This window comes from Aythya fuligula, chromosome 3 (assembly GCF_009819795.1).
Source record: "Aythya fuligula isolate bAytFul2 chromosome 3, bAytFul2.pri, whole genome shotgun sequence".
Lineage (NCBI taxonomy): Eukaryota > Metazoa > Chordata > Aves > Anseriformes > Anatidae > Aythya > Aythya fuligula.
Window position 1 is genome coordinate 32,620,983 of NC_045561.1, and position 24,399 is coordinate 32,645,381.

Genomic DNA, 24,399 nt, shown 5'->3' on the forward strand with positions numbered 1-24,399 from the left:
TTCCCTCCAGATGTGGCCCCTCCAGAGCAAGGGTCCCTGGCAATTTTTGTGCCTCTTGTGGACTTGGAGCTGGGGGAGAGGGTGAAGGAGTGCTCCGAGCGCCCCGTCATCTGGGCGGGCTGGGGCTTGCTGGCTGCACTTAGACAGGATCGCCCTGGTCACCCAATTCATCTCTGCCACGGTCACACGCTGTTATTAGGTGATTATGTTTTGGTATCTTCATTGTGTAATTAGTCACATGCTCATAAACAATGTAAATAACCCCTAATGAGTTAGTAAATTAATCAGTCAGTAATGACTTCCAATGGCAGGAACCATCCACAAAGAACAGCAGCTACTTTCAAGTTTTCTTTCTTTTCTTCTTCTGTGTTGCAAAACCATCTAGCATTTTTTTTTTCCCTAATGCTGCAGGCTATTTGGCTCATAAGCCAATTGACTGGAGAGGATTTACTCACCAATTAATCCAGAAAATTTAGCCCCATTGTTTCATGTTACTGCTGATTTTTATTTAATTATTTATTTTTAAACAACTATATAGCAAGTTTCTTTCTCTCTCTCTCTCTCTTTTTTTTTTTTTTTTTTTAAGATTTTATTTTACTCTACCATTGATAGTCATAGATAGATCCTTGGCCCTATTCCTCTGTGACCTTGCTATTTTTGAAAGTCCTTTTCAGGATAAATATTGAGGCCAAATTCTCACTGAGAGAGGAGCTGCTTTGCACATAACAGCAAGGATTTCAAAATGGCCATGGCAAAAACGAAATCTGGTGCCAATCACAGCTTATTTTTCACACATGTCTTGGTTTTCTTTAAACATGTTTCCAGGCCCAAGTGTCATCTCATGAAGAGCTTGGGACCGTGGAGTCTGAGGACTTGAAGACTCCGTGATGGACATGAAAACTTCAGCATAGCATGTTGGATATTAATTTCTCACTTTTAAACCAAGATCCTGAAGTTTTTGAATCCTGTTTTGTGCTTTGGGGTGCCTGGGATTGCTATTACTGTGCTAGATTGGTGTTTTACTCTCTTTATGGGGCACCTTTTAAGCAGTGATATTTTCTGCTGCTGCCAAACCAGGGAGGGGAGCCCAAGACCAGCTTCCCCCCAGCACTGTAGGTCCTGTTGGCCTTTGGCATTTCCTACTGTAGTCTAGGAAAAAAGGAGCTCAAGTACTTTTCAGAGCTTCAGTGTGCGGTCAGAGCCATATTCCTACTTTTTTTTTTTTTTTTTGGTAAAATAGACTGTGCCATTCCTTTTCAGAAGTGTTTATAAATTGCTGACACACATCCTTGTCTTTTTTTTTTTTTTTTTTTTGACAAATTCGTGTATTTCTGGAGTCAGGCTGCCATGGTAGATAACCAGAGGAAAGAAGTTTTGTTTGGGAACGACTTTCAAAGCTCCCTAATTAGCTCTCAGTCTGTTTTGGGACAAAGCCACGATATTTCAGCTATGCTGGCAGAAAGAGGGTTGTGTCCAATTTCCAGTTTTTGTGTGTGAAATGTGCTTTTCAGATTGAAACTTACATTTTTCACAGCTGGAATACGAGGAGCGCATGCTGGTAGTTTGTGCCCAGATTCGTGTCTCTGTCCAATCTCATTTTGAGCAAAATATCTACCCCAATCATGCAAAACCAGACATGGGATGGAGCCTGTTCCAAGGCTTGGGTGTTCCCTCTGGCTGCGAGTCCACTGCTCCTCGCTGCCCCCACCAAGCAAAACATGCGTGTGCATAAGGGAGGAACAGCTGTGCTGTGTCAGACCAAGGGTTTTCATGGAGCCCAGCATCCTGTCTCCAACGATGGCTGATAGCGCATGCACAACACACAGTCTAATTGGAAGGCAAATGTATAGTGATATGTCTCCCAAACGTTTGCCAGTCTCCAACAATTTGTGCTTTGGGGACTTTCTGAGGCAGACCTACCATCTTTGTTGATTTTTTTTTTTTACTTTATTTTTATTTTATTTTTCCATACATTTGTCCTTCTGTCTTTGGAAAGGGTGTAAACTTCAAGCACCCACAGCATCCTGCGGCGAGGACTTCCACCGTTTAACTCCTGTTGTGTAAACGGACACCTCCTACTGCTTGCTTTGCTTGCCACTTTCATTTGATGCCCCTGGTTCTTGTAATGTATGCTAACAATTTCCTCAGAGGAGTTTTCACCGAGGCCTACCTGCCTCTCATGCTTTTGGTTGCAAATAAATACCCTGTGGTATATTCTCACCCTGAGGAATGGAAGGATGTGTCTTCATGTGTCTCTCTCCTCCTCTTTCATGTGCCTTCCAGGTACTTTCACTAAAATCTGGGAACACAATGCAGTTGTATAAGCCTGTGTTTTCTGGTGATGAATGTGACCAAGAATCCTTGAAGCCTCTGCACCTACAGGGGTAATTCCCTGTCTCTGCACATGGGTTTCAGTATGTCCTGCCCGTAGTGCTGTAGGTGGCATTTTGTACCAGAAGACACCTTCACCCAACAGTCTCCACAAGCACAGGCCTTGATTTGGCAATGGGTATGATCTAGGACAGCACTCAAACACACACTTAACTTTAATCCACACGTGCTTAAGTGCCTCTTGGATATAGGTTTGCTCCACATTTGTTGTTAGATGTGTGTGTTCAAGGACCAAGAAAACCAATTGCTGAGTTCATACTTTACATTCTCATTTTGGACAGCAATGTCTGCATGTATTTTTTTTTTTTTTCCTTTTGGGAGTCCTCCACATGGCCACCGACACCTAATGCAGGAGCTGCCTGGATGATAACCAGCTTTATTAGCTGTTTCATATAAGCAACAGGCATCCTGGGTGGTTCTGGGTCTTTCCTGAGCTGCTTCACATCTACCCAGCTGCCGGCCTTCTCCAGCAGGATTAGGGCTTCGCTGTATCCCTTCAAAACATCCCCATGTTGCTGCAGGAGGATGTTTCCCTGTGGCTGTAGCTCCCCCTGCGAGTGCCACCACACTGGGACGTGCAGCAGGAGGTGCACTTTGGCCACAGCGGTGCTGTGCCATTCCTGGAGCATCAGTGATGCCGTGTTGTGGGTTGCTTTGCCCTACCTGGTGCTGTTTGCATAACAGAAACTGTCTGCTATCGCTGCTGGAGATATGAAGCTCTGATTGTTGCGGTTGCAATATGCACGGCCTCCCTACTAGGGTGCTCAGGCATGCGGTGTTTGTTCATGTTCACGTGCTGGGGACACAACAGCGCTTACAAAATTTTAGCATGCTGCTCCGTGAGATATTCTGCCGAGGAGTGAACGGTGCCTGGTTGAACTTTGTGTCTGGAACTGCTAGGGGCTCTTATAAAGGTACATAATAAATGTGATACTCAGAGTGTTGGGGTTTTTTATGGCATCTGAGGCACAGAGCAAGCACAGCAGGGTATCCCTGCCCATGTTCCATCATGGCAGTGGTCTGCCCTTCTCTCAGCAACGCGTTTCTTGCGGCTCAGGCGGTAGGAGGCTGTTCATAGCTCAGTGCCTACCAGCAACTTAATTCCCTTGCAGAATTTTCCACTCCTTATGCGAGGCAGTTAAAATAGAAAGGGAGGGATGGCAGCACTCCGTGCAATGGGGAGCCAGCGCAGCTAACCAATTTCAGAGTGTGCTGAGGGGTGAGGAGCTAACCGGAGCTGGTTTTTCCCATTGCTTCTCGCGGTGGATAGTTTCCATCTGCTGCTGGGGGGTGAGCTCCAGATGAGTGGGACTTTGGCAAGGGAGAGGGCAGGAAGTGTGTATTGCACAGAGGACTTGACTAAGCGAAGAGGCCTAGGAGTTGGCAGCTAGGGCCAACTTGGTGAGATCTTGGCTGAGTTTCTGGTTACCATGTGGACCTGAGGAGTCATGCCTGCAATCAAGTAACACTTCCAGTCACGTATCTGGGGCATTTTCAGCGCTGGTCATGTTTCTGAGTAGCCTGTGAGTTTATGATTGATTATTCACCAATTCAAGTAACACATTCACCTCTTCTCTCCTGACGAACTCTCAGCAGTTAATTTCTTGGAAATTCCCAATACTTCAAAATCAGAGTTACTTCATTTTCTTGGATCACGCTGATCACCTCATTTATGGGCTTGGATGTTGTTTATGGTCTTGGATGTTGAGTCACATACATCACCCCTTGGTCTTGGAGGACGAGCCTCATGCTTGGAAGGAGGTACCCACTGGAAACAGGATTTCCCACATAAGCTAGTGGCATCCCTTCCTATTTTTGCAGATGTTCCCTGCAGCAAATGTCCTTGGCTGGGGCAGTGCAGGGAGGTGAGCACACAGAGGGTGAGAGCAGAGCCAAAGTGAATTCCAATTTCCATTCAAGCAGAAACCTTCAAAGCATTTGGGCCTTTCTAAACATGAGTGTATTCAACTCTTCCTCATTAAATCAGTGACACAGGAGAATGCCTTGTGCATGCTTTCCACGGGGATTCAGCCTGTTCTTAGCCTATTGTCTAAACTTATATCAATGACCTTTTAAAAGACTGGCTGAAATTCAGTCAGACACAATTAATAGATACTTTGCTTACACTTGACAGACATGCAAGGTAAGAATGAGGATGTTAGCATGCTGGCCATGCGAATGAAAACTTTGTCACGCTAAAGTATTCTTGGCCAGTTCTGGTAGTGTCCTAAACCAAAGGACAGCACAAAAAGCACAACTTCTGAGTTGTTTTGAACACCTCCTTCTCATAGTGGCTCCCACGCTCAACACCACACAGGCACGGTGGCTGCTTTACTCATGGAGTGGATGGGCAAACCCTGAGAGAGAAAATACAGAAGAGAATTTTTCTTTGAGATCGTGCAGAAGGTCCTGGATGGATCTGGGAAGGGGACTCGTGCCTGCTGACCCTCAGACCAGAGTTTTATCTACTTGACAAAGCCCCATCTCCCCGAGTGATCCACCAAAATCTCCTGAGGTAACTTTCATTTTCAACTTGGCCTTGAAATTCTGCAAAGAGGACCTTCTAAACAAGCAAGTATTTGGCAAACAATACGCATACTGCATTTGTTTAGGAACATTTTGATCCTCTCACAGGCTGCCAGCAAAGCAGATGCAAGGTGGAGTGTTTGATTCATTCACTCGTGAGGAGTGTGGTCAAGTGAAGATGAGTCCGGCCACATGGCTCTGTCTGCATGCTAGGATAACCGAGGTTGGGACTTCATCTGCTGGGTGAAGTACATGCTTTAACTGGGGGTCAGCACAAAGGAAGATAGTTTGGTTTATTTATAGGGGACTGTTAAGGCCCGTTTTCCAAGGGAAACAATGCCTGTTTGGCTGTCCATCCTCCCCTCTTCAAGCAGCAGTGATATGTCAGCCAGTTTCAACCACATCTGAAAGAACAGTAGAAGTTTCAGAAATGCTAAGTTTGTGTCTGTCAGAGTAGATAAAATGGCACAAACCGGTGATTTCTGAAGGAAAGAGAGGGAGAACCCAGCTGTTGCACCTTCTGTTAGCCATTAGCTGCCCGCACCATCACCACGTGTGAACATGACCTGCCCGCCAGCAGGTATTTAACTCTACCTCATGCACACCACTACTGCCTCTAACACGCAGAGGGATGAGGGTTAATGCAGAGGGTGAGCAGAAGACGTCTGGGGATGACAGGCACCCCCTCTTCTCAAGGAACCCTGGGCTTTGCTAGCCCTGTTGTTCAAAGGGCATCTCATTTCCTTTATGTGTGGGCAGCGCTGAGGAATAGCTGAGCCTGGCGTTTTGCCGCGAGCCTGGGAGTCCCCATCTCCTGCGGGAGCGCGTTCCAGCATCCAGGGCCAGCTCCAGGGCACGCTCTGTGTCCCACACGCGTTCCTCCCTCCATTGTTCGCTGGTGGTCTCAGCCTGCCGGGACACCATTGTCAGCAGTGGCCAAAGTGGATAATGAGCAGAGGGAGAGCTGGGAAGACAGCACAAGTACACCAGGAGAGTAATGAATGACGGCCTCAGCCACCCAAATAATAACTGGCTGTGTGAAATACCAACTCGAATGAAAACAGGTTGGGCAGGCTTCTGAGAGCACTCGGGCCAACTGTGCATTGCTGAGGGTATGCTGAGCACACCACACACCTTCATTAAGTAAACACTGGCCACCAGTGTGGTGGGAGAAGCCCTCAGCCCTGGGCTAGCCACACAGGGGCAGCCGGGCCCATCTCACCGCGGGAGCTGTCAGCCACCACTAAGCGAGGACACCCAAGGACTTTCTAAGCGAGAGTTACGTGACTGCACGTCTGAGCCGCAGGGACATGTCAGACTGGCCTGGCTACTGGTCCCCGAGAGCCTGGGAGTCTGGCTATTAATTTCAGGCACTGGGATCAGATCCATGGTTGGAAGGAAAAGCTCTCTGCAGCGAAGCCACTGCACCCGGGGGCTGCCTTGTGCGTGGCCTTTGCGTGCCTCATGTTATCTGATAGTTCAGATAAAAGCCCTATTCCCCTTTAAACTTTTAAGCGCTTTATAAATTATCAGAGGGCTTTAATCTCTTTTTCATGAGATAAAGGGCCTTCTAAGCCCCAAACTCTAATTGAGTGGCTGTGGTTGTTTTGTTTTAAGTCCCTCTTCGGAGGAGAGCAGGCCCATCATCCTGAGAAACACCTTCCAACATGATCTCAGCTGGAGCCGAGCTCGGCTGTGGTAGTGGGGACAGGCCCAAGCAAAGCTGCTTGGTTTGGGCTCACGGAGGAAAGCATGAAAAAGGATGCAGCAAACAGTGGGTAGAGACAGAGCCACCGCTTCTCTGCCACCCTGTATTTGCATCTCTGGGTAAGCTGATCCTCAGGTATTCATTTAGCAATCCGCTTTTGGGCCTGATGTTCATGTTCCTTTGCTCCAAAGAGACATGAACATCAGACATGAACGAGTGGCCTCAGCACCTCAGCAAACCAATGTGCAGTTTTCAGCCGAGCACATCTGCACCACTCTAAGGATCCCCCTGATGGCAGGGGATAGAAGGATCCTGTGGCACCTGCACGTCCACTGCTTGCATTTCAGACAGATTTACACAGAGCTGTTCACGAGTGAACTGATGTCTGGGAGCCATCTGTGGGAATTATCTGATGAATAGCTTCTCAGAACAAGCTGCAGAGATTGAAACACAGAGAGTCAGAAAGAAAGATGTCTGAAACTGGGCAAGATGCAGCAGGAAGAAATTACTCTGCAATGAATTCTGTGGCGGGGACTCAGCAAAGAGCATTATCCAGACCCTGTCCCCAGGCTGGAGGGCAGGCTTTTCAGGTCCCACCTCTTTCATCCTCAGAAATTGCCCCATGCCTCCTACACAGTCATCCAGGCTTACAGCACCCAGTGAAACGAAACGTGGTCGCTGTGATGGCAGCTGCCAGCACTGAGGGCAGGCTGAGGGTGAGCATGGTCCTGCCTGCATCATTTGTAACCCCTGCAGAGAGGGTGGGCAACCTGCACAGCTCAAGGTTGATGTTGCAGGGAGCTCCCAGTCCTGTGCCAGGTCTCTGAGGAAGACGTATTCCGAGAAGAACAGTCCTTGAAAGACAGGGGTGAAGCTTTGGGTGGTGTTAGCATTAACTCAGGCTGTGAAGAAGCAGTCCAAGCTGGGGATTTTGCATGGCACAACCAGGCATTGTCACCCTGCAGTCAGACTGTTTGAGCAACAGGGGATAAAACTGCTAAGATGTCCCTAAGCCATCTCAGCGGCGTGCAGAACGTGACACATCCTCCACTGTGTCCCGTGTCCTCAAGGAAGCTGCTGGGGGGACCAAACTGCCACCATGCCTTCAATGAACTAGCACGGGGCATCAGTGCCTGACAGAAACAGGCTGACACAGGCAGGAGAACGCTGTTCACAGCAAAAACAGCCACTCTGTCATAGATCTGCTCCTGATCCTTAAGGCAAACCCAGGAAACACCTTGAAAAGATGAGCAAGGAATTACAATCTGTGACTTTAATGGATGCTAAAAGCCAAGGATGCAGCACCGATACTGGTTGTATAGTAATTTACAATTTTCCCCAGCTTCCCACTTTTCCACGAATCCCCTGCTGTTCCCCTGGCAAGAAGTTCTGCCTCTCCTTGTTACATGCGAGCTAACAGCGCTTACCCCTCTCCCCTACTAGCGTTTCCTGCTGCTGTGTCTGCACTAACAACCCCCTTTCCTTTGGAAGAGCTGGCTGATTGACACACTGCTGTTCAGCTTGTTTGCAGTCTGTGCTTCGCTTGAGGTTTGATGTGTCTCTTTCAGACCTGAAGTTAGCTCAGGTTCCTGACAGCTTGTCTGTCTTTTCCCAGATACCTCCTTTGGTCTAATTAGAAAACTCCACTGCTCTTCCTACAAACCCTGCCATGCTAATAAAGAAGGTGGGAGAGGAAAACCTCCCCACTCTGTCTCCCACCCCAGGAACACCCATCACTCTGGATCATGATTCCTTTCCCCTGTGTCTCTCTTTGCTGTATCCATCTCTATCAGTGTGGCTAGGTATTGCTGTGAATAAATATTTAGCAGAACAAAGACGACTTCAACACAAATGTTATGGCTAAAATCAGAGGGTGCAGCATGTCTGGAAGACAACAGCCCAGAGTTATCATTTTTATCCTGTGGCTATTCCAATGCTGGACCGTGCTCCCTGCTGTCCCACATCTAACCAAAAAATAACACCTGAGATGAGAGTCTTCAAAACACCCCTGTTTCTCCCCTGGGTAAAAGGTAAAAAATTGGAGGCCCAAGTCTCAGAGGCGGGATCAATACTGCCTAGGACCAGCTTAGAAACTGGAGACGTGGAGGGGCTATAGGAGCCTACATAGCAATAGAGGTTAAAAATATTGTCTAACCTCCTGAATGAGAAAATGATGGAGTTAAGGTTTTCTGTGCACCTAGGATGCATAAGGTGATCAGATAGCACATTTATATATATATATTTTATATATATATTCTTTCTGACTGGAATGGATCTCAGGATTGGTGGATATGAATTCAGCTTGTCTATGCAGGAAACCAGAGATGTTCGTGGGACACAGTCTTGGTCGTGGCAGCAGTCAAAAGATGTTTGAAGTTAACGAAGTTAGGGTAGGCCTGGCAGTGTTTCCAGTTGATGTTTGGCAACTGAGATTGGGGTGATTCAGCAAGATTTTACAAGGCAATTGCTTACTCCTCTGCTTATTTTGCAGAGAAAGTAGAATTTCCATCAACAGCCCCAGACACAGACACGCTGACATGGAGAGACGCGGATGTTGCAGCGCAGGTCTGGTTCTGTTCCGCGCGTTGGGAGCTATGTGTGGACAAACAGAGCACTCACTTCGGGCAGAAACTTTGCAGCAAGGAGCAGCCAACTCTGCCAAATCTCTTCTGTGTGAGCATCGAGCTCATAACTGGATCAAAATTCAGGGATATTTTTCTTGGGGACAGCAGAGACATATTCTTGGCAGCCAGGCACTTCCCTTGCTTAATTTCAAACTCTCGGTTAACCAGTTGTAAGCACTGCTTTTCGAACATGGACAAAATAAACTCTTTTTTTTTTTTCCCCTTCAATTCTAAAAACAGTCAAAACCCCTAGATGTGTGTGGGTTTTCCTTTTTTTTGTGTGTTCTTTTTCTTTTAACAGCCTAAGGCAGATGCCTGGTCTGGAAAATGTCAGCCCAAGTGGTGAAAGTGGCAAGTTACAAGCAATTGAAACCAGGGCTGGGAGAGACAAGTCCAATAGGTGCTAGTGCTTACATTCTCTAGGATGGAGCAACCCGTTCTCAAGCAAGACACAATCACCAAAGCATCCTGGGGAAAGCATCAGGGTGGCTTCCTCGGTGGAGATCTGTTTTCTCTCACCGCTACAGCATTAGCTTTGCCTGCATCCCTCAGCGTTTGCAGAGTGCTTTGCCTGTCGCAGGGCGAGCCTGGTCGCTGGAGCGGCGAGCAGGGTGTTTCCTCCCGGTGCCGTCCAGAGTTAGCAGGCAGCTGTGGGCACCGGGCTTGTTGCTTTTTGCCAACCTCATCTGCTTGGGAAGGGCCCGGAGACTAGTCCTGCAGGAGGCTGTGATTCACTCTGTCTACAGCTTTTTTAATGAGACCATTTCCATTGTGTGTGAGTGCCAGGCTTGAGAGCACGTTGACATCGGAGGCTCTGCTTGGGACCCAGCTAAGAGCATGAGTGCTGTGTGTGTGCGTTCCTGGGGATGCTAAGAGGGCTGGCACATTATGGCCCAGGGTATATAGCCTGGTGGTACACCCTGGCCTTGCTAGCCCTGAGCTTGTGTGGGATGAGATGCTGCCACCCACCTTGCTGCTGCCAGGAGGTGGGGGCAGGCAGTGGGGCTGGGTCCCCGCAGCCCGGGGCCCGCGGACAGCAGGGAGGGCAATCCATTGCCTCTGTATTTCTGGGCAAGCAGCTCCTGTGGAGCAAGCCATTAAGGAACAGCTGTGACTGCTGCTGACATGAGTCAGAAAGGCCTGGTGTTCACGGGGAGGGGGTGCTGAAGCAAGGGGGTCAGAGCAGCAGAAAGCAGCTGGCAGGCAGGTGAGCATCTCCGCACCGCCCGCGAAGCGCGTTGCAGTTGGCTTTGCACATAAGGCACTCCAGCAGCAGGATGGCCAGATGTGTATAAAACCATGAAAGATCAGGCATTGAATTGCGAGTGGTGCCCGTGGGGGCGACAGCCCTGCTCTGCGTTAGCAATGTGGCACTCACGCTGCTTGGCGCAGCACCAGGCTTTTGGCCACATGGTGCTCCGGCAGCAGCACACCCATGTGCAGCCCTAACTCGGGCAATATTAGATCTGACAGGAGACGAGGGTTACACAGAGGTACTCTGCTGTTTTTTCTCTGATAGCTAATCGGACTTGCATTCCCGACTCTCTGGTTTCCCCTTTGCCTCAGTTCATGTGATATCCCGAGCTAGCACTAATACCTGCACAGCAGTGTTATTTCTTCATCATCCGTGGCCTCTCTGTGCTCCTTAGCCTCAAATATCTCTGCTAAAGGACACGGTATTTCTCTTCTCCAACGGGGTGGTGGTGGAGGGCAATTCTCCAAAAGTTTCGTGAGCTCCCGTGTTGTGTTGGTAGTGGCTGTGGACATTTTCATCCCCTACTTGTTTACACACAGAGCAGCCTCCCTGCCTAAACAAGCACGTATTTGCTCCCCTCTGAGACATGCAGCAGAACCAATGTAAGGTGGACACTGGTTGGGAGGAGAGCACCTCCTCTCTTGGAGCCTCTCCAGCCTTAGAAAACCCTTTCCTTTGGGGCAGTATTACAAGGTCCAGGGGTCTCGTGCCAGGTGGGCAGATGAAGAGATGCAAGCCCCAAGCTGGGTGTGCAGGGGACACCCGTGCAGCCTAACACTGGCTTTCCTAGCCCCTCCTATCCAAACACCTCCCTTGACACCCAGCCCTGCTTCCTCTGCCCTATCCCTTGGTCACCAATGACTTTCACCCCTTCATCTTCCTCTGCCTTCCCCTCCCAGCCCCGTGCCCCCTCCTAGCTGTGCATGCAGCTGTCCCTCCTCAGCAGCAACCAGAAAGTGGGCCAGAAGTCATGGATGGGTTTCAAAACCGCTTGGTAAGTCCTGGATCCTTTGAAGCCGAGCAGGAGCTCCCAGAGAGAGGCAGGTCTTTCTATTCTCATTAGGATTATATGCTTTCAGGCCAAACTTAGCACACAGTTACCAGGCTGCCCAGAACGCTTGCCAGAGTCTGGAGTTTGGAAAAAGCAGAGTAAGACTTATAAAAAAAAAAATAATAAAAAAATCCTAGACAGAATAGCCCAGAGGCTTTGCTTCTGACAGCTAACGTTGTTGTGTAGCTTGGCTCTGGCAGGCTTTGCCAGCGCGCTTACCACAGGCTCCTCTTCTCAGTGCAGGAGCCAATTTGGATGGAGACACTACTGTAACTCCGTTCCTCCTGGCCCGGGGTCTTCACAGTTTACTCTGCTAGTGGCTTTTAGCTGGGACATGTGAGTGTGTAGCTGCCTGAGACTGTTTCTCCTCCTCCTCTTCTCCATTTGTCCTTCTAACACCTCACGCTCTGCACTGTGCAGATGTGAGCTGAGCCTCCCCCTGGTTTTTGGTAGTGGGATCCCGGGCCCCGTCTGTGCTGCTTTATGCGGCCGTGTGAATTAGTACGTGCCTCTCCTTGTTCTTGGCTTCCACTGACCACCAAGGGAAATCGCAGCCCCCTGATTTCTAGCCTGAGGGGTTTTCTTGGATATTGCTATAAAGGTCAAAAATATGAAATGAGAAAGGCAAAGCTGGAGAAGAAGAGCCCAGCTCCCTGGGGTGATCCCAGAGGAGGTCAAGCCAGGTTTGGCTGTAAACTATAAGCTCTTTTAGTCAGGCTGGGACAGCACACACCGTCCCTCCCTCTACCCTACGTGCTCATCTGCATCCATCCGCTCCGTGATTTCACAGCGGGAGGCGGGCGGGCACCTTGGGAAAAGCCCAGTCCTCCTCACCCAGCCTAGCTTGCAGCATGGAAAAGTCTCCAGCAACCGCCTCACTGCCAGCAAGGGGGTGGCGGTGTGGGCGTATGTATTTTGGAGAGGGAGAAGCACGGCACCTGGGGGCCTGCGGAGCATGCCCAGGGCACAGGCACCCTCCTCCTCCATGAGCAGCACCAGGGTCGGGCACGTTGTGCACGCAACCACCGAAGCTGCCGCTGGGCGCGGGGCGGGATCACACCCAAACCTCTTTGTTTTTGCAACACAAAGGTGGAGACGGAGAGTCAGCGAAGGGGAAGACCTGCCAGCCCTTTCCTTCTGGCGAGGCGTCCTGCAGCCACACCGCTGTGCGGCTGGGCTGCTGGCAGCACGGGCCGGCTGGCTCTTCAGCACTTCTGCCGCTGCTCTTCAGGGGATGGGGTTTGCTATTGTCCTCAGTGGGAGCTGGGCACCACTAAAAACCCATCTATTTCAAGCTGAGCTGGCCTCTATTACTGGCAGGCTCACAGTGGAACTGAGACATGTAGGGGTATGGTTTTTTTTAAGCAACATTTCTATACTAGGAAGTGTAGCCACCGTTACTCCAGCATTGAACTACGATTGCTAACTCATCCCATCTGCTGAAGCAGCTCAGTGTTGCCAAAACACCCCTCTGCAGAGCCCAGTGAAAGAGTTTTGTAAGGGCGGCTACACCGGGCCTGATTCTGCCTTGCTCTCAGTGCAGGCATTTAGGGCTGGGGATGCGTTCAGGCCTCCCAACCTCTGTCAGGCCCCAACACCCGGAGAGCAGTGCACAAACTGCTCCAGAGCTCGGCAAGAAGGAGGTGCACTGAGCAGGGGAAATTGCACCTGTTTCCAAAAGTGAGCTGCAAGGGCAGATTTGGGGAACGGAGGGGGCAGGCGGTGGGAGCAGTGAGAGGAGGACAGCGTGGCCTGGCTGTCTGGGAGGGCGCAGGGAGGTGGCACAGGGAGCAGGGCTGTGCTCTGGCCGCTGGAGGTGCCTGTAACAGTGCTGGTCCCACCCTCCTGAAATGGGCAAACCCCTCCTGGCAAAGCAAATCTGGTGCTGAACCGAGGCAGGGATGAGCGCCTGCAATCCGTTGAGTGGTGTGTGTGTGTGAAAACGACCAGGCGAATGCTAACTTGCCCTTCTCTTTCAGGCAGTTGCAGTGCACATCATCAAGATCCTTTGCAAACAAGGGGGTGCAGGAGGATCGTGGGCAGAGTGCTCAGATCTGAGGGCTGATGCCAAACTTGGCAGATAAGCATCTGAATGAGGAGAAATCATTCAGATGAAGAGCTGTCTGATAGGAAGCAGTGGAGGTGGATGCCTGTCCAGAAGAGACTGCTTCGCTGTCGAGGCTGGGAGCAAAGCACAGCCACAACTCGGTGTTTTAGACACAGGAACTTGTAGCAGAGTTTGACAGTGCTGCTTGGCTACAAGGAAGATTTTTTCTGTCCTCTGCAATGGTCGCAGAGCGATGCCCCCATCTGTCAACCCCATGCTACCTCTACTTGACACTGGGAAGTGTGAGAGCTGGGGGAACTGGAGAGCCAAGTCTCTTCTGTGCAGAAGACAAATCTTCTCCCTTCCCACCCCCACCCCGCCTCCCTTCTCTGATGAGCGGAGCAGTGGGAACGGGCTTAAAGCCTGTGTCAGCCCTGCCTTGATCTCCATGTGCACTCCACATCTCTTGTGACTTTGTCAACACAGCAGGCCAGACGCTGTCTCTGGCGACAGGGCTGACTCCTGGGCAGCTGAGCAGAACAGAGCTGAGGTGAGAAATTCCCCCCCGGGAGAGATAAGCCAAGCTGTCTCCCGTGTCCCATCCCCTGCTTGTCCCCCCTGTCAGGCACTAATGCAAGACAGGGAAGAGCTCTGGGGACAAGAGAAGGGGGATGCTGGGGCAGGCAGAGGGAATTTAGCTTGTCTCCTAGTCAGAGAGCTCTGACTCTATGCACCAAGGTATTAGAGACTTCAACACCTTGCTTTAAGACATTCACTGGCTGAACTTCTGTCATCCTGTCCCCTTTCTGCCTTGCAGTACCTGCTCACGTTTTTTTTTCCATTTTAAAGGTTCCCATGTAGTCACATCGGGACAGGGAATGCAAAGGGGGTCTCTGGAAACACCTTTCCACAGTAGGTATATGCTGGCATGACAGTGAGGGTGCCTTTGAGGTGGTTCCTTGAGGGTCTTGCTTGTTGTCTGGAGAAACTGCTGCAAGCCCAAGTCTATTGCCCCTGTATGTCCTCCTCATGACAGTAGGACAGAGGTGCCAGTCAGGCAGTGTGGGCTTAAGCTCCAGTGCTTTCAGCACTTGAAGACCTGGTTTCATCTCTTGGAAATGCTGGTCAAGAGGGAACACAAAGGTCTTTCATCAAGACAGCCTTTAGCAGCCCAATGGAGGGAAAATGCGGCAGCATTTCAACGGGCAGCTCTCTGGGTGGGTCTACATCAGCACTGCTCCCCTGTGCCACCAGTCTTGACCTTCAGCAAGCCAACGGGAGCCAGCAGTGTCCTGCCAGCACTGGGGCTAATGTCGGTGTGCAGGGGTCTCCCCAGCCAGAGCAGGCCAGATCTGGTGGGGAGAGATCATTGCTGGTGGCCCCTGCGGGACCTCACTCACGTCACAAAGGACGTCAGCTCCAAAACCGCTGATAGGAGCAGGGATATTTCTGCACGGAGGAGTGTGTAGGGGGAGATTTGGAAGAATATACAGACTCAGCACCCCTCCTCCCCCTGGACTTCCATCTGGGGCCCAGTGCTGGGCTTTATGACACTCGTTAAGTGGAGGTGATGGCAGCACAGTGGAAAAGGACGGGGCTGTGGCCTTCCAGAGTCCTGGGAGTGTGGGGAATTAGGTGTGGGCAAGCTGCTTTGGGACAACTCCACCCAAAGGCAAAGCCCTCCCATGTAGCTGGGAGCACTGGTTTGACCATTGGAGGCCCCACCTGCCTCTGAAGCTTCTTTGGGGCTACTGAAGTGGTTGCACCTTACCTAAAGGAGTGCAGGAAGGGACAGTATTTGTCACAGTCACTGAGAATGATGCTAGTGACAACAGCAAGGCCATACTTGGCATGGACTCAATCACATTTTCAGTGCCCCAAGGTTCCGTCTTATGTTGACTAGCCATGCAGTTTAAGGTTTCTCTTCTACCAGCTAATTGATCTTTACTGGACCTTTGGGCAATCTCTCATAGGTGTCATTTTAAATACGCAAACCCAAACCACCCCTATTGCACGCCACCTGAGGTCACTGAAACCGCAGCAGGGATGAGTGTGTTTGCTGCATCCCCTCAGGGAAACCGGCCAGCTTGAGACTGCCCACCATGTGAAGTGCCATCCTTCTAACTCCACCAGAGGGGAACGAACCTAATGTTCAAGGTTGTCTTTGGTCTCTGCATAGCTGCCCCTGTTTTGCAGGCAAGTATGGCCACATAGGCCGTAAAGTGCTTTCTAATGAGGCTGTTTCCTTCAGGAGTGAAAGGAGACTGGGCGCCCTCCCAGATGAGATGCTAATGGCACTCAGCATATGGCATGTACATGTAAATTATAACCCAGCTACGTGCTAACATGGCAGCACCTTCCTGGCCCTGTTTGCTCAAGTCTCCCTGCTGCTCCAGGGGTGAAGAAGTCCATTCATCCTGTGGGCCACCCAGCTCTCCAGCAGAGGAACACTGAATTTTTAAGTGATGGATTTAGAGCTACTGGAGGGAAATGGGATCAGCAGGGCGAGAGACCTTTCAACCAGTTATCTTTGCCTGCTCAGGGTGCAGTACATCACAGGCTCTCCTGAAGCACTTTGTGCCCCATGAGGACCCCTCTGCCACTTTCCCCACACCAGCCCTGGCTGCTGTCACTGCTTTCTGCCATCAGAACCAGCCAAGTGTCAGCTGCAGCATGCACGGAGAGGAGAGGCAGCCTTTCTGGTACTCTGGTACTTTCTTGGCACTTGCAGTGCCAAGCTCAGTGCCACATCTTGCAGAGCCCGAGGGGAGAGGGGCAAGCCTGCTTCACCCAGCGCAACGTATGACAGCAGAAGCAAGAAATGGGGGTGTCTGCTCAGAGATGCACACCCCAATCCTGTTTGTCAGCGCTGCTGTTTTGCTCGTTAATTGCTTGTTTTCCATTAGGCCCTGAAGCTGTTTCTCATGTTGCAGAGGGGTTGGGGAAGTGGCAGCCTGCCTGGGTAAAGCCACCAGGCCTGCCGAGCAGCACGCTGTGATGGCAGCGAGGAGCCAGGTACTGAGGCCGCAGGCCCAGGCACTGCAGGGAGCAGGGGTGGCCGGCTGCTGGCCAGGCCTGCTGGCCTGGAGGCTCTCAGGAGAGCTGGGCCTGCCCCGGTGGGCCCTTATCTCCCTCCTGCAGCACCCGCAATGCTGATAAGAGGCTGTGGGGAAGCCTGATTTATGGACCCCCAGCGCCTCTGCCACTGCGGCTCCATCCGGCCCCGCTGGCCTGTGAGGACGGGGTTTTCCTGGGAGAGGGTGTTTGCATTGTGGGGGGTGCCTGTGCCCTTGACAAGGGTCACATTGCTTTTTAATTTCTTGCTGGAAGTGCATCTGGAAAGTTCAGGCAATTACTGGCTGGGAGACTCCCTCACAAGGCCGCAGTATTTATGAGCCCCCCCAGCCTGGGGGGTGCCGACCGCAATTAGAGGAGATGAGGGAGTGAAAGTTGCCTGCGGTGAACTCCAGCGGTGTGGGGGAACAACCCACAGGCCACTAGCAGAGGGAAAAGGGCAGCAGATCTGCGGTCTAGTGGGGAAAGGCAAAGATACTGTCCCAGGGAGAAGGTGGGGAGGATGGGGAGGGACAGCAGTAGCATGTGGGACAGGTGGGACATGAATGGGACAGATATGGTATGGAAGAACGTGCTGGTCACCTTATGGTGAAGATACGGGCTGCATGAGGAGGATAACCCACACGTACATTGACCTCGTTTGCTGTGCCTGAGCCCTCAGTGGTGTTCAGTGTGTAATAACATAACGGATGCTGGGCTTGAAGATTTGTGCCTATGCACAGCCCTCCTGGGCCCCATGGAGGGGCTTCAAAGCATGCTTCAGTGTCACATACATCCTTTAAATGCTGCATGCTGATGAGGCAGCATTAAGGGGTCATCAGCCTGATCCATTCCCAAAACTTTTTTGCCTGCATAACCCAATTAATTAAGGAAAGAAAAAGTCATCCTGTCCCTCCTGTTGATGCGGCAATGCTGTCAAGAGTCTTAAGATGATGTGCTGTTCTTCTGGCAGCAAATTCATCAGGGATAAGCCACCTTAGCAAAGGCAGACTTTTTGCCAGGGGAAGCTGTGTCTCCACGGGGAAGGTTTGCTACAGAATTTTCCATGTGAAAAAGGCCTTGTTGGAAAGAAGAGCGAGGTGCCCTAAGCAGTGGCAGATGGAGAAGTTTGTGATCGAGCTGAGTCAAAGTGGTGGAAGAAGACTGGCTGGTGGCCCCCTATCCCCACAGGTCTTGTTCCCTCTGTGATCTAGTTCATGAAGTAGCTGCTACCAAGCCAAACCTGGTGTGCCTTGCTAGATTTGGCCCAGGTCTCGTGCGCTGCATTAGCTGCCAGGGCGGTTGTGCTGCTTGAAGACACGCACCCATCCATGAGCCGGCAGGCTTGTCCTCGCCAGCGTGTCAGTGTGAGAGTAGGTACATGCGTACAGTAATTGAAGAGATCAAGACTGAGTGCACCCAACAGACCGACAAAGCCAATTACCCCGCAGGAATTTCTGCTCCTCAGGCTCGGATGGTGATTACAAAACCTTTGCCATTAAAAATTAGCCAAGGGAGAGACTTGTTGCTGGAGTCCGGTAGGAATTTCCCATGCCCATCTGATACGAAGAGCGACCACAAAACGTGCAGATGCCAAACCATGAACACCACCTTTTCACCGGCCTGGCCTTCCCCTGTGCTTAAGGAGGTGGGTAACATGACACATGGGTGCACGTATATCCACAGACACAGAGCATGTGTCCACATATATTGGCACACAGAGCAAGCAAACTATAAAGCTGCAGTAATAGGAGGTTGTGAAACCCGCAGTGATTGCGCTGACAGCTCCCATTTCTGGCTGCGTGCTCTGGGCCCAGCTGCGGGGTCTCGGGGTGAAGGCGGAGGAGGGATGAGCGCCAGGGGGAGGGGGTCTGGCTGCTGACATCCCCCGTCCTGGAGACTGGAAAGGAAAGCCATGACCTGCCTGCACCCTGTGCAGATGGCCCCAGGACCGCTGGGTGCGTGGGGTGGAGGGAACGAGAGTGGGGAGGCTACAACTGGACCAGAACTACAAGCCTGGCTGCCCTGCTTCTCTGTTCCAGTCACGCTGTCTCCCTGGCCTCCCTGCTTGGTTAGGGTGTTCACTGCAGAGTTAATGAGATTATAACTCCAGTGTTGCTGGTAACTTGTGTTTCATCCACACCCACATCCCTATAAATCAGAGATGCTTTTTGACTCGAGCTGGCTGGCCAGCCAAGGAGATGGGCTAGAGTACAACCCCAAGGCCGCTGACATAACTGCTCTGCAATGTGGGTGCAGGCTAGCCCCTCACCCGTACTCCTAGTCCTCAAGGGGCTTCCTACAATCCGCCCCCTTGCCCTGGGTCAGACAGACATCTCTCCTCCCACTTCTCTGGGAAAGGGCTTAGAGAGCTGTGCAGTTTTCCTGCACGGCACTTGGGGCTGTGGGATAAGGCCCCAAAAGAATGGAGGGGAGCCAGCAAGGCACTACTCCTCTCTTGCAAAGTCGGGTAGCTTGAGGGGGCAGACTGAAGTGTAGACTGCACAGGATCATCTGACCATGCAGATGAACCCTTGCTGGCGTAAACCTTGCTCATCATAAAAGTTGGCTCCTGCAGTAGATCTAGGGATAATCTGTCTGTCCTCTCACCCTATGCTGTCAGTCCTGCTATTTTTCACTTCTCCTTCCTGTACGGTTTGGTAGTAGAAATAGTAAACCTTTTTATAATAGTCTGTTTTCTGGGTGGTGGTGGTGTGGAATTCCTTCCTCTGCAGAGAAAGTCGCACTAGGCTGGAATCCGCTGGAATCTCACTTAGGCCCAAACCATTCCCGATGTATTCAAAGAGACCTAAAAAAGCAAATTACCTGGTGTTATCCCTCTGTACTACATGAGTGTCAGTCTCGTATATACCCCCTTCCCCGGTATACTGCCTGATTTCAGTTTTGGTAGAAAAATGCCACTGGAAACCTCTTAGCAATAGCTCAGCTCTGTGAGAGCTTCCTATGTATCCAGCACTCCTGGCCACACGTCACTCTCACCACTGTGCCATGCTGCTGTTTCTGTTTCCTGACCAGGGAATAAGGTGGGAGAAGGGATGTGATCGAGTTACTTGGTCTTGATTCTCCCGTCTGGGAGAATTAGTGAGCACGATGAAATTTTTAGAAAGCTTCACGCCTCTTCTCTAGCAGACCTTTTAAGCCTCATTAAAAGTCATTCCCCCAAAATGAATTTGCTGGTACAACTCTGGCCCTGGCCATGCAAGGAGCAATTTGTGAGTCAGCTTTGGAGACCACACTGAGCCCCTGTCATTTAACAAGGCCTGGAGGTTGAGCAGGAGAACACACACGTGAGAAACACAGCAGAATCAGGGCTAGTGTTCGTAACCCCCCCAGCACCTTGACAGCAATATTTGTGATCTGAAATAACTTCTTGTAGTTGTATTCCTGTTATAGCCCAGTGGAGAGACCCAACGTTGCTCTCCTGGTGCATAGCCCGTGTGAAGTATACAGCACCTTTAGCAGAGAGGAACTTCAGACTCCAATTTAGGAAGAAATAATCCAGCTACTTTGCTTCCTAAACTCCCTTTGCTTTTTCCTGTGCTCCACATCTATTCCTTGCAGCCCTTCTGTCCTCCGATTCCCTGAAGGAGTTTGTGGTGGTTTGTTAAACTTGTTTCTGTGTGCCAATGAAGAGCCTCCATACATCACTTTGTGTTCCACTTGGTCCTCGGCAAATTCACTCTTTAGTTCACCAGCACTGCATGGTGCAACTCTCAGTGCCTCTGTTTGCCACTGTTACAAATATGCCACTGAACAGTCTGGAAGCAGGAGGTGCTGGCCGAATTTAGCAAAATTAATTCATCATACCAGTGTTAAACAATGCTTTATAGTGCCCTGACTCTTGGAGAAACCCGGGACTGCTTATTTAATGAAATGTCTCTCTGATTCTGGCTTGACTTAGGGAAAGCCTGTAAAGCTCTGGCACAGAAAGGCACTGTCAAGCCTTGGTCTGTTCCTGCCCTTTTTCCCACCCTAATTCCAGCCTGGGTGTTGGAGGCTGTGGTCCCACGTGCTACCACGCTGGAAACACTATGTCCTCTGAGCATAACCTTGTGAAGCCGCCTGCTGCTGACCATTACTCCCTTTCTTGATGTAGTGAAAGGATGCAGAGATGAAACCACCCTTACTCAGCCTTGTGATCTCAGTTCAGTGAGTATTCAGGATGAAGCCTCACTGGTGCTGCATAGGATTGCACAATCCCAGCTTCAGGAGCTGCCATCTGGGTGTGCGTATGCTCTCTGTGCTGGAAGACGCACAGAGAGTTCCTTGTAATAGCCTTTGTTTCAAGGCTCTGGGGAACATCTTAAAAGCCTGTCCCTCTCCTATGTCAGCTGTAACTTCCTTTGCACGTCACTGGAACACACACAGTGAGTGGGAGAGGTAATGATAGTGGAAAGAGAAAGTACTCACAATATAAACACACTTTCACCTTGCACAGATAACCAGGAGAGCCCAACAAATGGCTCTGCCAGGAAGGGAATCTCCTTCCAGCCTGGCGTGTCTGCTAGGGGAAGGTCACACATGTGGCCTGCACAGACACTGAATTTTCTGTAGGGCAATGTGATGCTGCTAGGAGTGCTGCCGCTGATGCTGCACTTGTTTACTGCAGCGTGGTGTGGCTCTGGGAATTGCAGCACAGAAATGTCCAAAAGGTTTTATACTTGGCACACATCCCACAAAGCTGTGGCTTGGAAAACTCTGGCTGGCCTATCTTTTCCTCCAAATACTCAAGCAAAATGCTTGGAAATGTCATTCTGCAAAGTTTTGATTTCTTACTTTTTCCGATTAATTTTGAGAGAAAACAAAGGTCCTGGAATTTCCCACAAAGCGGAATTTCTGTTTTTCAACCAGCTTGACTCAGCAAAATTTTTTCCCACAGGACTTTGGCCATAAGCATTCCTACCAGCTAGGCAGTTTGTATGAATCTCTGGAGATGGTGAAAGCAAGAGAAAGTATCTCATAAGTCATCATGATGTTGCTGTTTCGTAGCCATGTGTACAGAAGATCATCTCACCTTTCTCTCCATCTCCCCATGCAAGTTTCCTGAGAACAGCCTGTGCAGATGGGTATCAGAGCAAGGGTCTGCAGAGGGTCTCAAGGGCCAGAGCTGACTGAGCAGTGCTCTGTGAATTGTTCCTTGCACACAGCTTCCCCTTTTGTCTCTCTTTATGAATGAGCTCAGTTTTTACAACAGAGTTTCTTGGTTGCAGTTACACAGAGAGCTCAGCCTTTTTTTATTATCAGTGGATAACTGTCTTTCAGAAATAATGTTTTTTGTGGGTATCATTTGTGCTCCTCAATTCATCAGTGGGGAAGGATGGTGTGGAGATAGTGGGGATGAGAGGCAGGGAAGTGCTCCAGTGACTTTGCACCAGACATGGTTTGAGAGGCCTCATCCTGAGCTTGGTATTGAGACCCAGAATAACAGATGGATGTGGTCTGGTCTGTCCTCACCTGGATGGGATGTAAGAGTGATGGAGATTTTACCATACTTCTGTCTTTGTGTGGCTCCCTCTCTCAAAGTCGTTTCAGAAAACAAAAACAAAACGAACAAGCAAACAACAACTACAACAAAACCCAGACAATTAATACCTGGGCTTCTTCTTTGCTGAAAAACAAAAATCTTGTGGATTCTCCTGGCACTGCTCACAGAGATTTGCTGAAACCAAGTATTGCTCTGGAACTGCTGAAGTCTGTGGCCTAGGGGCAGCTGGAGGTCAGACTAGATGTTCTGGCTGGCCCTCTATGGCCTCAAGAGGCTGTGAACCTCAGATAAAACAATGTTACCCTGAGTCAAGTTCAAAGTCTATGAATTGAGAATTCAAGCCTGAGCCTAGCTCAGTGGAAAGGAACAAATTCATGGTATTTGATGACAGTGCAAGATGTTACTAGGAAGTTTCCCTGCGTATGCTTAGCAAAAGCCAAACAACTGACTGTGTTCATGGCCAAAACATTTATTTTCTTTATGGAGTGAAAACAGAACCTGAAGTGCAATAAATAGCTTCTGAATGTGCCTTCATCTCTGGGCCAGTGCAGGAGGTCTGACACTTTTAAAAGCCTGCTGGAAACTTGGGCTCTGATTGCTGCTGTCAGAATAGCTGCTGCCTCTTCTGTGGTTTCATCAGGGATGTATCCCCTGAATTTGTGCCTGGGCCTGAGCCTGCACTTGCAACCAATCTTGTCTGGTGTCCACCTGGTTTTCCTCATGCCCGTGATGTGGTTTCATCGACTCCGGGGTGTTCTGCATATGGCCACGCATGTGCTGGCCTGCAACTGCTCTGCAGCTGCGGGTGGGGATGGCTGAGTGGAGCAGGGCGCAGGGAGTTTGCCAGGGTTCAGATCTCTTCCTGGCCGGGCTTCCCTCAAGTGGTGTGGATGCAAACAAAATTCATCCAGGTGGCTACAAGCAGGAACACAGTCCTTTAGGCAAACATATGTGAGAACCAGTACATTTTCAGTGGTTGCTTGTATAGTACGGTCTGTGTGATAGCAGAGGGCTGATCGTGACTACCACACTTTTTTGTTTTATTTATTTTTTTGATAAACAACATGGTCAATAATTATCTGGAGCTTCCCAGATGTTTGGTAATTTTTATTTTTATTTATTTATTTATTTATTTTTGCTTTGGAAGTTAGTACACTTTCACATTTCTAACGCTGAAAGATTGCAGAGCCTGAAAATGGCAAAGTGTGTTATGATTTTTTTTCCCCATAGGCACTTTAGTTTTCCTGTATAGACAATGAATTGTTTAGTTCTGTTCTTGCTTGCAAGATGACAGAAAACATTGCGGCTTTTTCAGAAGTGGCTTCTGCAGGATGACGTCTCTTGTTTTCCTTCAAACTCCAAGGCAATACTGAAATGACAGCAACAGCTATGCTGAAGGGCGCAGGTAACTTCAAGACTGCTTTGCTGAACTGTTCAGAACTGCTCAGGGATGCAAAGCATTCACCTTGTTTGCAGATCCATTTCCAGCTCAAGACTGAACCCTTTGTTAGAGTTTTCAGAGGACAATGAAGTCTTGCAAAGGACCCCACCGTGCATCATTGTAAGTGCCTGTTGGCTGACAGACACACAGAACCATAGGAGAGCTTGGGTTGGCTGTTATTTGAAACAGTTTCTGGACATATTTGTGGACATCCTACTTATCTAATTCATCTAAGCGGTGAAAACAGTGATGAATTAGGCTATCTAGAACATCTGTATCATTAGTTTAGGTCACAGAAGGGAGATATCTCCTGGCTTTGATCGGGAGGCCTGTCTTTCCTTCTTGAAGAAAAAATTGTTCCAAGCTCTTTCTAAAAGCTTTTTAATCAGCTATGCCACAAGCAATTAACTGTCCCCACCACATGCTTTCCTTCATTTCTGTCTGTCAAACAGGCTGTTGGTGAAAGTGATGTCAGGATCAAATTTGCTGTTAGCATGGAATATGGAACAGACCATAGCTGCAGAGGGAGACCAGCCAGGAGAGGTTTGAGCTGTGCAGGCCATGGGCTAGAAGAGGATATTAAGGTCTGCAGCTGATGGAAAGGTGAAGCTCAGGCCTGGAAGGGATGAAGGTGTAGTATGAAGAGGTATCAGATGAGACCCCTCTCCACTTCCTAATACTGTGCTACTGCCTGTCTCTGACCCCTGGAAACAACTTCAGGGATCACTGAAATATGGCTCTGCAAGGCTGGGAGAGAGGTTGTGAACAAGAAAATCTCACCTGTAAGAAGTCATCT